The sequence below is a fragment of the Dreissena polymorpha genome, chromosome 14 (assembly GCF_020536995.1).
Source record: "Dreissena polymorpha isolate Duluth1 chromosome 14, UMN_Dpol_1.0, whole genome shotgun sequence".
Taxonomy (NCBI): Eukaryota; Metazoa; Mollusca; class Bivalvia; order Myida; family Dreissenidae; genus Dreissena; species Dreissena polymorpha.
The window spans coordinates 74,116,136-74,134,321 of NC_068368.1; the positions used below are offsets into that span (position 1 = coordinate 74,116,136).

General features: G+C 34.7%; 1 long non-coding RNA gene across 1 annotated transcript; it reads right to left on the minus strand.

Moving 5' to 3' along the window:
• Positions 1–14,128: 14,128 nt before the first annotated feature.
• LOC127857063 (uncharacterized) lies at positions 14,129–15,000 on the minus strand. Its single transcript, XR_008038302.1, has 3 exons — positions 14,932–15,000; positions 14,671–14,769; positions 14,129–14,306 (listed from the first exon to the last, which is right to left on the minus strand). It is a non-coding gene; the product is annotated as an uncharacterized LOC127857063 (long non-coding RNA).
• Between the last annotated feature and the right edge of the window lie 3,186 nt (positions 15,001–18,186).

Genomic DNA, 18,186 nt, shown 5'->3' on the forward strand with positions numbered 1-18,186 from the left:
ACATTATTGACTCTATCTAAATGTCAATTGAGGTGAAACAGTATCAGTTATAACGAGTTAAGGTGAAAATATAGGAAAACTTATAGGAATTTTTGCACAAAAATATAAGAGGTTTGCGCCTGTTAAGGGTTAAAATATAGGAATTTTATGGTTGGTAAAAGTAATGTTCAAGAGATATGTAGAGAACTTCTTACTTACTTGTTTCCGTCAATAATCATTAAATTCATGTTTTTCTTAACAAAACAGTTTCTCATCTTCACCACCAAGGCAGATTATGCTGATGCAGCAACACACTGTGATCATCAATGTGGACACCTGATTTTGTTTTTATTAAAAAAGTTAACAATCAACAAAAAACAAAACATTATAAAACATAGTTTTACAACCTAACATAAGAGTGCAACATAACATTGATAATGAAATTATTGAAACCGAAAACATGAAACACTCACATACATGTATTATCATAAAATGGTATATAATATAAATTTGTTATTATATGCACATTAAAATTTCTATATACTCTTCAATAAAACATGTTAAGGGCATGAAAATAACACCAAAACATCCTATATGATAAAATGTACATACAGAACATGATTTTTTCTGACAGCTCCTGCATATAAATATATTTGAAATTGAACATCAAAATAATTAATTGAACAAAATTGCACTGTGTTATTAATACCAATTGTAAAACAATATAATCTCGTGGGTATCAGGCACACAATGGAAGAGCATTAACTATCCCCTCAGAACAGCATCCCTGAGGAAAGACCTGTTACAACTATCTGCTAGAATGTGTTATCACCTTTGAAATGGTTGTATTTTTCTTCATCAAAGGTGTCCATATTAATATCACAATGGTGTACAACAGCATTCCAGCAAGACGGTGATGCTTTGGAAGAGGAGGGACAGCTTTTTACACTGTAAATTAAAATATCTAAAGACAGTATAACTTTTTATAAGTATTAACTATTTAAAAAAGAGAGGAAATTGCCAGAACAAAATAGAGGGAAAAAGTAAAACAAATATAGGAAAAAATAATATATATAGGTTTTGAAAAATATGGGGGAAATTATCCAAAATATAGAAAATTATAGGAATCAGTTGACGGCCTGATATATAACAGTTAATGTATGGAATCAAAGTTATGTTGCTCGAATGACCATGATGGCATTAACACGTTTAATTTGGGCAATACATAACATAGGAACCATTGCCCAGGCTGTGAAAATGACGTGAGAATACTTGTCCGTGTTGCCAAAATAATGTAGGTACCATGGTCCGTGCTGTCAAAGTAACGTAGCTACCATTGTTTGGGCCGTAAAAAACGTAAGCATCATTGTCCATGCTGTCAAAATAGCGTAGGAACCATTGTCCGGGCTGTCAAAATAACCAAGGATTCATTTTCAATGTTGTCAAAATAAAGTATGAGCCATTGTCCGGGTTTTTAATATAACGTAGAACACTTGTCCGGGTTCAAAAATAACGTCGGAACCATTGTCCTGGTTTTTGAAATACCGTCGGAACAATTGTCCACGTGTGTCAAAGTAAGTGTATAAACAATTGTACGGATGTACATGTACTACTATCCGAATACCTGTGCACAAAGAGCGCGTTGTAAAAGAGAAAGCACGGAAACTACTAATGTAGCTGAAGCTTGGGGATTACCCAAGCGATACTTTAGTATATTGAATTTGATGACCAGTTACACGTTTGGTAAATCTCTAAGACCAAAGTGCAAAAAAAAACAAAATTCAACAGTATCACGTATGCATATATCGTGTTCACATCGAGTGACTCACAATGCTATAATTATGATAATAAACAACACTGTGATGCCCTTTTTGTAACAATCAATATAATGCATAGCGGTGTAATGAATTGAAACCAACTGAGACCATCTTAAGCTGTGACCGTTTCAGCAAGTTCTTAGTCGTCACGTGATCATTGAACAACATTGAACTCGGCTTACTCGAGATTATCATGGGAACGCGGGAAGATATAAAAAAATCATGGCCTACAAAGATGCATGTTACAAACAATGGTCTTGTAATAGTAAGTAAAACATATCCGCATTTCTTTAGAAAGTAATTGATAGATTGTGATACAGTTTGACACATCCAAAGGTGGTGGTGGGGAATACCTTTTATGTACCACTTTGTTTTATGACACACTGGAAACTTTACGTACCACCTATATATTAGCTGTTAAACAATGTTTTCTTAAAAATGCTTTTTTTTCAAGTTTACTAAGTTATTAAGTGGGTTTGTGGTGTGAAAACTACTACCCGCATTGTTTTTAATATTATTGTTAAACTTATATCCACGAAAAGATTGTTTGAATAGACCAGTTGACGAGTGACGTCACGCGCACCTGCAAATATTAGACTCCGCCCACTGGTTGGCAAAAAGAGGTGAAATTCATATAAGCGCATATAGCGAAGGTTGAAATAATCGTCGTTTTTATTGATACTCATGCACTATATCAAATATAATTTTACTAACTATGTCTGAATAAAACATAAGCGTGCAAGGAAATGCATTTTTGGAACGATTATATTGTTGTTATTATTAGTTTTTTACTTTAGACTAACTCGGGAGTGGAACACAATATACGAGCTCGGTTTATGTGGTTACCATAAAAATCTCTTTTTGGCACATCTTCGAGACCATTTTTAAGATTTAACATTCTCAGATATTGAAATTCTTTCAGAATAAATCAAATTTAATGAACACAAATAAGAATGTAATCAAAAAGCAAATAGATCGACTTTATGTATGCAACGTATAGTAACTTATTAGAACATTTATGCCTGTAAAAACTTACCTTGTTACACATTATTTGAACTTTCTTGATAAATGTAATTGTTTTTATTTAATTATTCACACCAATTTTGACACTCTTTGTTTCAGCCTTTTTAACCTGGTGTTTTATTGCACCTTTGTTTATCATAAACCGATTATCTCGTTATGATCGGATACTGTCCAAACAATTACAAAGAACACATGGTGTCACAAATCCAGGGACCTATTTGGGTCCCTGCATAAACCACATGTGGCATACAAGTGTCTGGTCATTAAACATCATTTATGATACCTCCATGTCATCTCTTTGCATATTGAGCGATCATCTAAGCAAAATTGTAAAGCCAAAATACAAAACAGTTGCTTGAATAAAATATGTTAACATATTTAAAAAAATGAAGATATTTGTCCGAAATGGATTAGCAGTAACTAGTGTATATATTAGCCAGTTTAATCATAATAATACAGTGTTTAATAACTATAAATTAAAAATATTGTGCAATTTCACTGCTACCTAATTAACGTATTTAACGAGTACCGCATACATGCCATACGTCCCGGATTGTCCGGGACAGTCCCGGAAATGAAGAACTTGTCCCACTGTCCCGGAAATCTGTCAAATGTCCCGGAATTTACAAAATCCATATATACATGTACCTTATCTTAGGCTTAACTGCACCTCGAATCTGTGTATATCTGCAGCGTCTCCATGACAATGCCTACCTGAATAGGCAGACTACGCTACGTGTCAAAATCGATCAATTATCAGGGGTCCTGTTATCATATCGATTGTATCACATTCGCGTAAAAACCGAAAAGGCGGCATTGTTCAAAGTGTTTGTTAATTGACTTTAATCTACTACGTCATTATTTCCCGCTGGGTAAGGGCAAAGGATAGTTGTTCACACATCTAAAGTCCAACATCGCTGAGTAAAAAATTAAAAGCAGTTTATGTTCGATCTAACGGTACTGTATTGTTGTATTTTTAGATGGGCGCTTTAGCGCCCGTCTAAAGTGCTTAGTGTGAAATTCAGGTCGATACGGCCTAGGTATGATTAACCCAATACCAGCTTGCGTATCCGCGCAAGAAAGAGTTGTATAATTTATGCAAGAGATTTGAGTTCTCCAATTATGTGTATTCAAAAATGGAAACATTATATTAATATCGTGTTACATTCAATATTTTCGAACGGTGTTTTATAGAAAAGAATCAATAAACAATGATCGTATTGTACGTGTCGCGGAGGAGATTGTTTATGAATGATTAAAATAGTTCACTTTCTGCTGCGTGTGCGTGACGTAGTATTTTCGCTCAGCTCATTCATAAATCTGAGGCTGGCGATAAACAAAGGGGAGTCCGTGTGAGAATAACGCAGTAGTATAAGGTTACGCTTGTTCATATTCACAGGTCTCAATTAATAATACGTTGACCACGAGTTCAACAATTATTACAGGGATACGATAGACAACATACAAAAATGTTTCATTATCGCTGAAACTGTTAAAAAACATTTAAATATAACAATAATATTCTCTAAAAAATGTAGTCTTGCTGTTTTGAAATAAGGTTTGGAATTTTGTTTTCTAAATAACTTAATTCAAAACAAAAGTTTAATTATAGTGTTTTTTACTTGTTAGTCGCATATTTACCGCATTATAATGTGTGTTATAATAGGCAAACCATACATTAGTAAAATTCAATCTGCCTTCGCACATAGAAGGAATGGGTCAATTAGGTGCTGCGTTTCCTTTGCTTACTTCAGTTAGAGGTCAATTATTTACGTAATAGCAATCACAAGGCTCCGACTTCAAAGGATTTGCGGAGCGTTCTTACATAATAAAAGTCGTAGTCGCATGGTATTTGCGTTTTGCGTCCTATTTGGTCACGTGGTTCTTTTTCCCGGTTGTTTTGGCATTCATGATCAGCGATTTTCCTCCTTCTTTATAAAGTACCGGTAAACGGTACTTTCCCAATCGAACGAAAATTCCCAAATTCCCAAAACGGTACTTTCCCAATCGAGCGAAAATTCCCAAATTCCCAATCGGCATCTGGAAAAATCCCAATCAGCGTCCGAATTTTTTCTCAAAACGATAGAAAGTTTCGTAAAAAAAACAACTTTCGGCGAGCGAACAAAGAAAATCGTATAGTTGTGTGTTACCACGCGCTCGATTAATTTCGGGTTTTATTATTCAGCGCATTCAATCAATAGAGTTGTTACTGCTTCCGGTTCTTTTGCCAGGCAGCCAGCGTACTGTTTTACGTCGGTTTGTAACCGTATCGTAGTTTGAAATGAGTCATAATAGCAAATATTATGCCAAAAAACCAATCGGAACCATCTATTACAGGACACATTGACAGCAATAATGATGCTGTGCAGGGAGGGATGCAAGCAACTGAGTGATGATCAAACATCAAAGATTGTTGAAATTTTCACAAAAATGAAAGAGAGAGACATTGCTTTAAAAGAGATTAAAACAACTAGTAATTGATTTGGTGTGTTCTTTATAATATTTTGTTACTTATATAAACTTTATAACTTAATGGTCATTAAGGCATGCCTGCAAATGATTATTTAAATGGGTATGTTCAATTAAGTATGAACTGTATGATGTATTCAATAAGACCCAAACTTCACGACGCGATTTTCCCGATTTCAGGATTTCACGACTCGATTTTTCCCAATTTTGAGGTTTTCACGACTCAATTTTTCCCAATCGGACCGGTACGGGTACTTTTCCCAATTGGACAAGGAAAATCGCTGATGATATGAGGCTATTAATAGATGCGCCTGTCGATAAACAAGGGAAAGTTTACGGGTTATAACAACGCAATAGGTTACGCTCTCGCATACAACTCAATGACGTAGTACAGGTAGTAAATTGAGAGATTCGGGAAAAAGTTGACGCTTATTTATATTCTCAATTTATATACGATAGACAAAAAAAAGTTTCATAATTGTTAAACCCGAATATAACAAACAATTTATAATAATAATACGAATGCAATAGTAGAAGGTTAGTAGAAGGTTAAGCTTGTTTATATTCACAGTTTTCAATACATAGACAGTTGGATATGAGTTCATCAATTACTACAGGCATACTATAGGCAACCTCGAAAACGCTTTTTAATCGCTAAAACCGAAAACAACTTTATATATTATATTAAATATATTTATAACAATAAATGTCTTTTAAAAATGTAGTCGGCGTATACGCTGACTTTGAAATAAAGTTAGCAATTTACTTTTCTAAATAATTAAATACAATTAAACAAAAGTTAAACTATGGTGTTGTGTTTTTCACTTGTAAGCTGCATATTCACCGCATGAAATGTGTGTTAGCATTGTCAAACCACACATAGGTGTGAGTAAATAAAAAATATACTACGGGAGAGCACTTCATATGTGTCCTCATATGCCTTGTTATGAGTATCTTTCTTCACTATCGAAATATATCGTATGTTTATATTTCTTTTAAACGCAGTTTTCTTTCGACACATTTAAATCACACGTCAATAGCGCCGTCATGCCAAAATGGGTCTTATGCGTTTCGGCAAGCGTTTGTTAAACCCAACATTGTCTTTTGCGCAGTCAGGCCATAGGGGATGCTGTTCGCTTTAAAATTACTCAATATGTTATGTTTCTCCTTACCAGAAGGAGGGATAGCTGAGCGGGCTATTTATATGATGGGCGCATATGGAATAAGACCCATTTTCGCATGACGAGGGTCATTACAAATCTCATTGCGAATTGAACATGCCACATTTAAGAACAATGCTTTTTGATACAAAATTGAATTGAAAATAGCAAACTTGTTAATAATGGCAGCCTATCCACACATTAAGGAATGATTTCCAGACGTGCTGACCAAGTACGGCAAACATTGTGGTATGATAATTAATCGATTTTCTCTTATCGTGACACTATACTATTTCGCTAATGATTGTTTTCTCATCTTGGAGGCGAAAGTGAAATTCTGCGAGATGGATTGTAACGCGTAATTGTAACAGGGCCACAATTTGTGTCGTTTGAGCATACAGAGAGTAGTCCGGAATTCCTTACACTGAACAGTGCTACATCCTTTGAATTGAGCACATACGCAGTGATGTAGCAAAAATTCAGAGGTTGTATCTCGAATCAGCTTATTAAATATTCGAAAATATTCATGCGTGTCTGTTGGCGTTATGTAAAAGTCACTAAGATGAAAACTGAAACAGCTACGCCTAAAAGCGCATTAGTGCTCTATACCTATGTTTATGTTAGCGTTGTTGACACCGTGTGAACTGCTCGGGTAATAAGTTAAGCATAAACAGCAATGTTTATATACTTTTATTCCTCCATATACAAGAATCGAAGATTGTTGTATATTTTGAATTTGTATATGGTGTCAAAAATCAAAAGTTTGGTACACGGAACTTTCATTATGAATTTATATTCTGGGTGTGATAGTCATTTGATATTAGAAAAAAATATTCATTTAATATGATGGTGACTGCAAATTTTTAACCAGGTTTTCCGAAGGAAAAAACTGGTTATTAGATTGGCGAATGCAGGCAGGCTGGCTGGCTGGCTGGCTGGCGGGCTGGCTGGCGGGCTGGCGGAATAAGCTTGTCCCGGCCATAACTATGTCGTTCATTGTCAGATTTTAAAATCATTTGGCACATTTGTTCACCATCATTGGACGGTGTGTCGCGCGAAATAATTACGTCGATATCTCCAAGGTCAAGGTCACACTTTGAGTTCAAAGGTCAAAAATGGCCATAAATGAGCTTGTCCGAGCCATAACTATATCGTTTATCGTCAGATTTTAAAATCATTTGGCACATTTGTTCACCATCATTGGACGGTGTGTCGCGCGAAATAATTACGTCGATATCTCCAAGGTCAAGGTCACACTTTGAGTTCAAAGGTCAAAAATGGCCATAAATGAGCTTGTCCTGGCCATAACTATGTCATTCATTGTGAGATTTTAAAATCATTTGGCACATTTGTTCACCATCATGGGACGGTGTGTCCCACGAAAGAATCACGTCAATATCTCCAATGTCAAGGTCGCCACGACTAAAAATAGATTTAAAAAAAAAAAAAAACTTACAAAGGGGGTTAATTTTTTTTGGTCATTTCAAAAGTTCAGTTTGAGTTTTCTCCCTTTATCAGATTTTTTTTTCACAATGAAAACCTGGTTTTGTGACAATTTTGTCCCTTGTCTTTATATTAAGTTATAATTACCATTTTCATCATACTTTCTATGCTTTCAGAACTTCCAAAAAGCATGTTGTTTTTATTTTGTCTTCGTTATTTCTATGAAATAATAAGGATGATAAAAAGTGCACACAAAACTCGGCCCGTGCGCTACGACACACACTTTATAAAGTTGAATGGCGTGTGTTCATTTCAAACTTGCGATTGATTTTCAAAAATGAATTGCGTGTTAAATTATGCAATAGCGAACATCTTCAGTGCCTTCAGCGCTTTGATTTATTATATAAATGTTATAGATGAATAAAGGCGTATCAACAACTACGCGTTACACACCGGTCTTAATAACAATAACGCAGTGACGTCACCATCTATGTTTAGAACGCTTACACTGAAAACACATGACTTGTATCTAGTTACGGAAGTAGTAATGTTTAATTTGACGTTAATAGATCAAGTGTATTTCGGATAGGCTTTCGAACTTTTGCAATTAACGATGCGAAACAAAAAAAACGTACATTAAATGCATATGTCTATAAATATCGCTACATTTTATACATGTCCCGGAAAATCGGCAAAAGTCCCGGACAATTTAACTCAATGTCCCGGAATTGGTCTGAAAAATTATGGCATGTATAGAGTACCGGCAGATTTAAACTCGGCTATTACGTGTTATGATTGTACGTTACTGTAGTGTACGAAACAACATCGTGAAAACAAGCAAACAACAAAAGGGTAAAAAATACTTGCGTAAAATAAATTCATATATATATTTATTTATCATAAAATGCTACATTGTTATCACTCCTTATCGCCAGTAAAGAGAGTGCACGCAAAGAAAGTTCAATTTGCATAATATGCAGTTTTTGTTTTTCATATGTATGCTAAATTTTATGATAATGGCATTCGATGGAAACGAAACGATAGTTCATTCAATGGAAAATTAAATAACTACAATATATACAAATTGTAATGTATTTCGCTTTTAGGGCATGGTTTTATAATTGATTAACCTCTTACACTATCGTTCGCTTATGAACAGTAACACTATCTACACCACTTATAATTATAATCAAATTAATGTATGTGTTATTATCTTTGAAATATAATGTATCAAAATCTTACTATCACAAAGAATACGAAAGAATCGTTTATGTTTTGTTTTGTGGGATTGCCAGTTTTTAGTCTTCCGACCACTTTTAATCTGCCGGTAATAACTAATTCGTATTTTTATACAGAGGAAATTATATTTATGAATATACATTTATTGGTACTAAATGTTATATTTTTGCAATATTATTTAAGAGTTTTAATGTTAATTTCGGATTTTTGTATCGTTTTATTGACTAAACAAAAGACATGTATACATGTTTTACGTTACTGTAACCAGTGCTTTTTGCCAACCAGTCGGTGCGCATGCGCGGAAAATCCCGAATGTAAACAATAACATTCAACTGGTCTATACTGAAAGTGTGAAGTCTGCTAGCTACTGCTGGTCATGTTTATTACGCATTATCATTAGATTATTAAAATTGATTACAAAAATTTATTACAAACATCAAATAGAATTCCGTTCTTCAGCACAACCAATTTCCCCGTCAAGAACCCCGCCAAAGTGCGCAAATATACGAGCCAATCAAAAGCAACGAATGTATAGGAAACTCCAGCTGATTCTGACATCCAGTTGTTAAGGTCAAAAGGTAAGTAAATAGATACTTATGCATCGATTGATTTAAACTTTAGTGTTGAAATAATATCAAATGAATGTCAGGTGATGAATTGAGCACAGTTTAAGTTCACCATATTTCCTTACAACGCGCATGCGCGAGATTCAATCCTTAGGTGGTTGAATGTATAGGAAAAGAGGCTATATACACTTCAACACTGTAATTTCGAAGTCGTCGGGACCGTTAAAAAACATCGGATTAACGATAATTCGAAATAAAAATTTGACACAAGACTTCTTTGATTCCGAATGAAACGTTGTGGAATTCGCATGGTTCGGTTACACGCTAACTGAAAAGCGTAAACTAGTCAGATAGCAATAGATTTCCACTTGTAACAAACAGAGGATTAAAACGAATCTTTTTCTTGTTTTTATTTTTGTCTTATTACAGAACATATTAAATATAATGAATAGCACAAATTATCAGACATACATCCATATTACAGTAAAACTGCGATAACTCGAGGAAGCACGGGACCGACATCGATGCTCGATTAATCGCAGGTTTCGAGTAATCCATGGTTTATTTGTTTTCACTGTCTCGGTTGATAATGCTAAATTCTGACCGCAAACGCTTTATTTACATTTAAGACGGTGCTAGAGAAAGAAAAGGCTTTGTAAAAAAATCGCTTAAGGTTACAGTATAATAAACAAAACAATTAAGATGATCGTAAATTCATTTAATTTTATTTTTTCAACATACACACAAAACATATATATAATCAAAAATATCTCATCAATATTCACTGTGCATGTAGCATAATTATTTAAAAAGCACACAAGGTACGTACATGCGCATGAAAAAAAATACACTAAAAACAACATAATCACTACACACTTTGCATTTTATGTACATTAGTCAGACTTGTGTTGCGCAAAGTCAAGGATTGAAGATTGTCGCAACCCATTAGCTTCCCGGAACTGATGGCGGAAGACGTTCGCGATAATTATCGATTGCTGGTAATTATTTAATTATCATTAAAACTGTGTAGCTTTGATCTGCTTCTCAAAGGATGACAATTTGCAGTGTTTCTCAAACTGCAAATACCTTCACACCTAATCAAGCGTCTTTTGTCTGCTTGATTGCGCTGTTTTCACAACTCGAATATTTTTAGCACCGACCAGACGAGAAAGAGACCTCGAATAATTGCCAGTTAATTAGGTGTGAAATGCCTTTCAGGGACCGGCACACGACCTTGAGTTATTGAAAATCGCATGTTTGAGTTATCGCGGGTATTTTTATATAGACATTAAAGGAAAATGCTAGGGACTTTCTGAACACCGGCGTTCGCGCAGACGACAAAGGTGTAATTATCGGCTTTTGACGCTCCACGACAAAGGTGTGAAATTACGCTCAGTATTTTGCAGTTTTTACTTCGGATTAAAGATTGATAATTAGATGCGAATTATAGTGCTGGGACCGACTGAATCACTTTGAATTAACGATTTCTTCGGTTTTATCAAGTTCGGATTAACATTGAAATTTTACATTAAACAAAGAAGAACCAAAATCAGTACCCGAAAAATACTTCTAGTAACGGTGACTTCGGATTATTGGTGTTCGAAATTACGGTGTTGAAGTGTAGGTGTTATTGTCCATTCATTCATAGCAGTATGAATGGGCAATAATTACCTGTGCAAACAACTTTGATTAATTTGACTCCAGTGTTGATTGAGTCAAATTTGAGTTAATCAAATATTGTTCCCACTATAACATTGCAATTCATTGATGATTATACTCAATCAATTTTTTCTTGCTATCAGAAAAGTTTTAGTAATTTGGAAAAAAAGTTAAATACAGTTTGATTAAATTAATGTGTTCGTGTAAATATTAAAAAACAAATATCAAATATAAAACTCTTACTAAATAAAATATTGCTGAATTATACCACAGGTACTTGAAAAAAATTGTGGGGTCTTATTTTATATATATATATATATATAAGGACCAAATTTTTTTTTCAAGTACCTGTGATTTATATTTTATATCTATGTTGTAATTGTAAAGAACCAAAAATTTGAATCTAAAAATGTAGAAAATAAAAACAAATCTGAATTAGAATTGAAAATTTGTTCACATAAGTAGTCATAAACTGATTTTGTTTCCATTGTAAAGAACCAAAATTTGAATCTAAATTAAATGTAGAAAATAAAAAAAATCTGTATTAGAATCAATTTTTTTTTCACCATCATAAACTTAATGAACCGTATGCAATGGTTACAGTATCTAAAATGAAGACTACTGACACTGTCTGGAGCTCAACGGTTCTAAATTCCTCATCTTTGCCAGGTGTGAAAAGTCTGATTTTATGAGTAAACATTTCACACCAAATGAGTCATTCTTCACAAGTGACACATTTCTAAAATAGTAAGACCAATTGAAAACAACATTTATACTTTTGTACTTTTATTTAATTTTACATAACCAAACAGTAACAAATATAATATACATTAATTTGGTATTAGTATTTACATTTTTAACCAGGTTTTCTATTGGAAAAAACTGGTTATTAGATTGGCGAATGTCGGTGGGCGGGGAAAGCAAGCTTGTCCGCGCCATAACTTTGTTGTTCATTGTGAGATTTTAAAATCATTTGGCACATTTGTTCAACATCATTGGACGGTGTGTGGCGCGAAAGAATTACGTCGATATCTCCAAGGTCAAGGTCACACTTAGAGTTCAAAGGTCAAAAATGGCCATAAATGAGCTTGTCAGGGCCATAACTATGTCATTCATTGTGAGATTTTAAAATCATTTGGCACATTTGTTCACTATCATTGTAGGGTAAGTCACACAAAAGAATTACGTCAATATCTCCAAGGTCAAGGTCGCCACGACTAAAAATAGTTTTATTTTGAAATAAGGGGGGTAAATATGAACAATCAGTTCAGTTTGACTTGTCTCCCTTTATCATACTTTCAATTGAAAACCTGGTTTTGTGACAGTTGTGTCCCTTGTTTAAAATTGAAATCATATTTATCCATAAAATATTTCTTTGACAAAACAAAAATTCCATTGAAATTTAATGGACAAATCCTCATTTAAAAAATAGTGATTAGAAATGAAATGTATTTATTAAATCATACATGCCATAAATTTTCAGATCAATTCCGGGACATTGACTTAAATTTTCCGGGACTATTGCCATCTTTCCGCGACATGTATACATATAGCGATATATATAGACATTAATGCATTTTTGGTACGCATTTTTTTCACATCCTAAATTGCTAAGTTCGAATGCCTACAGTATCCGAAATACACTAGATCTATTAACGTCAAATTAAACATAACTACTTCCGTTTTTAGGTACAAGCCACGTGTTTTTCGTGTTAGAAAAGAGCACCGAATTGACTTTGTGTACATGTCACATCATCTGCAAGAAGAAAAAAATAAAAAGTAGAATTGTCTGGGATACATTTAGGGTGTCCGAAAAGCAAGAGCGTCCGAAAATCTAGTGCAATAACAGCAAGTCACAATGGTGCTTACAATTGCGAACGCAATTCAAATGCACTTATTATTTGTATTGTTATAATTACTGGGGGTTTGAGAACAAGACAGAAATAAATCAATTGAGGATGACAATTAATTTTTATACTCAACTTCTTTGTCAGTTAAACGTGCGAACATAAACTGCTTTTAATTTTTTACTCAAAGATGTTGGACTTCAGTTGTGTGAACAACTCCTTTTCACTTACGCAGAGGGAAATTATAACGTAGTATATTAAAGCCAACTAGGAACCACATTAAACAATGCCGCCTTTTCGGTTTGACTGCAAACGTGAGACAATCTATATGATAACAGGACCCCTGTTAATTGATCGATTTTGACACGTCGCGTAGCCACCTAATTAGGGGGTCGCCTATTCGGGTAGGCATTGCCATGGAGACGCTGCAGATTAGTGGGAACACAGATTTGAGGTGCATTTAAGCCTAAGATAAGGTACACGCATTTATGGATTTTGTGAAATGTGGGACATTTGACAGATTTCCAGGACTGCAGGACACGTTCTTCATTTCCGGGACATTCCCGGACAATCCGGGACGTATGGCATGTATGATTAAATAGATCTAAAATATTTAAAAAAATGTTGGAAAAAATGGAAAGAAATTATTAATGAATGTCTGCTTAAAATTTCTTTGAAATAAAATTTCAAAGAAATGTAATGGATACTTATTTTTTGGTAAAAATGGAAAGAAGAATACAAACATCATAGTACATAGAAATAGCACATGAGAAGCAAAGAACATTTTATTTATTCATTCACAAACAGTACAAATACTTCAATATACATAGTATAAATTTTACAAAGCACATTTTTATCATATTTTACAGTTTTAACATCATGCCACACTTAAGTTCTTCACTTGTCATCCTCGCCCTAGTCCTCAATGTTGGCCGGAATAGGTCCTGTTCCAACCAGGTGGCTTGACTCCCGGAGCAGCTTCGATGTTGTGTAGTCATCCTCATTCTTGTATCGGTCCCACATGTCAAAGAGTTTGTCATGGAGCTTCTTGTACTTCTTGAATCTGTCTGTGATTCCTCGTCCCCATCTGAGTGAACTCAAGTCCTGGAATTGAAAATTTTGATTTTGTGATTTGTAGTAAGGTAATGTTGAAATGGGAATACTTATAGCTTGAGCCGTATTTATTTGTAACTAAATAATCTTTTTTGCTGTTGTGTTCTTTTGAGATGCGAGAATATAAAAACTCTTGTGCCCTACATTAGTACTTGAACTCCCTTTTGAAAACAGATAAACACCTCTTAATTGCAAAGATTTTGTTCTGTGAAAAACAAGAAAGGTCATTGAAAATGACACAAATAAAAGAAAATGCTCATCTCAAGCAGATGCAGAAGCTGAGCAATCATACATTAATTAATCTAAAAATTGTGTCTACTTCACATAGCTAACACACAAAGTACAAAGGATTCACCTTGATTTATCCAATCAACTGCCTATGCTGAAGAGCACATAACTCTGCCACAAATATTCTGGCCACGGACAAGCGCAGACTGAAAGACATCCCGAATCCCTTGCCAGGAAAAAACAGAAATGGTCATTATTTTTTATATGATATGAAGAAACACCATTTAATTTTTACAAATTGACATGATCTTATAGAATTTTATTTTTGTACACTAAATTAATCTTGGAAACAATATTTAATTTCAATGTAAGTATTAATCGTTCTTACCTGCTTCATATTCCAACATGAACCACTCAACGTTGGCCTGGTCTGGGGCAAGATGCTGGATCAGGGATTTTGAAACACCTGAAATAGAAATGTAAAATGTGAGTGTATCATTCAAAAGTTGTCATTTCTTAAATAATTACTTAAAATTTTAATGTAATAATGTAATAACTAAGTAATAGTTCTATCACTTGTGTCAGTACATGGTTATGATCAAAATACATTATATTCATACATGCAGTTTCCGCAGATTGCAATGTTTAATAATTGAAAAATTACAAATAAATCAATAAACTTACAGCAACCTAGTCACTTTTCTGCCGACAGAACATGAGGACAAACAGTAATGTCACCTGTTTGACTGAATTGTCTTTCTTGATGAATGCGTGGATGGACATCAGGTGGTAAAACGTACGACTCGCAACCTTGAAGGTCCCGTCAATAAACCACAGCTTGGCCGCTGTAGAAGTGGAAGTTGTACTGGTGTTGTGAAAAGAATGTGACGAGCACCATCGAGTCTGATGTCGTCAACCAGAAAATAGTCGGACTTGATGTACTCTGTGTCAATCATATATTAATGTGTAAGGAAGAACACTGATTACTGATTAATGACACCCGTCCTCTATGTGAGGTCTCTCTCTTATCTCTCCATGGGCATTGAAGGAATTATCATGAATCACGTTGGCTGCATGATCTTCGTCGGCGGCATGGTTTGCTGGTTCGTCGGCTACATGGTCGGCAGGTTTATCGGCAGCATGGTCTTCGAGTTTGTCTGCAGCATGGTCGGCGGGTTCGTAGGCAGAGAATTTGACTGCAGCATGGTCGGGATCTGCAGCAGGATTTTCCTGACACTGGTCGCAAGACCAGGGAAGTTCAATCTCCTGCCTCACCATCCGGCAATACTTTCTGAGGGTAATACCTGTAAAGAAAATTAAAAATGAATTCATTCAATGTTCAACTATTGAATTAAATTACTCTTATAATCAAAGAATAAGCAGTAAGCACTTTATATATGTGTATATAAATGTATGGTACATAATACGTGGTACATAAGATAAATATATAGAATAAAAAAATAAAAAATAAATATATACAACTATGTTACATACACATATGCAAAGAAGGTAGTAAAGTTGCACAATTCAAGATCATGATTATACTGTGAACAAATGTGAACAAAAAAACAACAACAACAGAAAACCAGGTATGATTATCATTAAAATTTATAAAGAAATATATAAGACGGAGCATTTAGATTGTGGTTCATTTATTTCATGATAGAAATATCAACGGAATACACAGTTAAACTGTCAATGGAGTTTTAATTACATCACAGCTGATTCAAGGTGTTAATCCTGTTATCTTATCAGTGGGGTGTTAATTATTATTAATAAATCGCCTCTGATTAAAGGTGAAAATCTGATTACCCGCAGCTCGCAATCTGATTACCCATGTGTCAATATGATAAAAATGCTTTTGCTACATGTATCATACCTGGTTTTGTCAAGTGTATAAACATTCAAAACATAAATAATTCTAATACTCATAGAAATCAATATTAATAGATGAATCGTACATACATACAAGTATATCAATCAGGGTTGGCACGAAAAACCTGCCCCCGGGAAAACCCGGTTTTTCCTGCCCCGGGCAATGCTCTGAAAGTGGGCAATTATACTGGGTAATACTATTTTTTCTTCATTAAACATGCAGTTGTAATTGTTTTTTAGCTCGACTATTATATATAAAATATAAATAGTGGAGCTATCCTACTCACGTCGGCGTCTGCGTTAGCGTTAGCGTCTGCGTTAGCGTGCAAATGTTTTCGTACTACCCCAAATATTTTCTTTGTCCCTTGATATATTGCTTTCATATTTTGCATACTTGTTAACCAACATGACCCTAACCTATAAACAAGAGCAGACAACTCTATCAAGCATTTTGTCATAATTATGGCCCCTTTTCCACTTAGAATATGCAGCAAATGTTAAAGTTTGCGTACTACCCGAACTATTTCCTTTGTCCCTTGACATATTGCTTTCATATTTTGCATACTTGTTTACCAACATTACCCCAACCTATAAATAAGAGCAGACAACTCTATCAAGCATTTTGTCATAATTATGGCCCCTTTTCCACTTAGAATATGCAGCAAATGTTAAAGTTTTCGTACTACCCCATTTATTTTCATTGTCCCTTGACATATTGCTTTCATATTTTGCATACTTGTTTACCAACTTCACCCCAACCTATAAACAAGAGCAGACAACTCTATCAAGCATTTTGTCATAATTATGGCCCCTTTTCCACTTAGAATATGCAGCAAATGTTAAAGTTTTCGTACTACCCCATTTAGTTTCATTGTCCCTTGACATATTGCTTTCATATTTTGCATACTTGTTTACCAACTTCACCCCAACCTATAAACAAGAGCAGACAACTCTATCAAGCATTTTGTCATAATTATTGCCCCTTTTATACTTAGAATATGCATATTATTGATAAATCTATGTTAAAGTTTGCATACTACCCCAAATATTTCCTATATCCTTTGACATATTGCTTTTATATTTTACATACTTGTTTACCAACATGACCCCAACCTATCAACAAGAGCAGACCACTGGATCAAGCATTTTTACATAATTATGGCCCCTTTTACACTTAGATAATTGAACATTTTGCTTAAATTGCCATAACTTCTTTATTTATGATCACATTTTATTATTACTTTGACAAAACAACACTTACATGAATACCACAATGGATTCCACCCGAACAATACCCCACGCCCCTACCCAGAATCCCTTCCCCCCCAACCTCCCCCCCCTCATTTTTTTTATGCCCCCATTTCGAAGAAAAGGGGGTATATAGTTTTCGCACTGTCTGTCGGTCGGTCGGTGTGTCAGTCGGTCGGTCGGTCACACTTCGTGTCCGCTCTCTAATTCAAATAGTTTTCATCCGATCTTTACCAAACTTGGTAAGAAGTTGTATCCAGACAATATCTAGGTCAAGTTCGAATATGGGTCATGCCGGGTCTAGGTCACGGGGTCACTTAGTGCTTTTCAAGGATTAAGCATGGTGTCCGCTCTCTTATTGAAGTAGTTTTCATCTGATCTTTACTAAACTTGGTCAGAAGTTGTATCAAGACAATATTTAGGTCAAGTTAGAATATGGGTCATGCCGGGTCAAAAACTAGGTCACTGGGTCACTTAGTGCATTGCAAGGATTTAGCATGGTGTCCGTTCTCTAATTGAA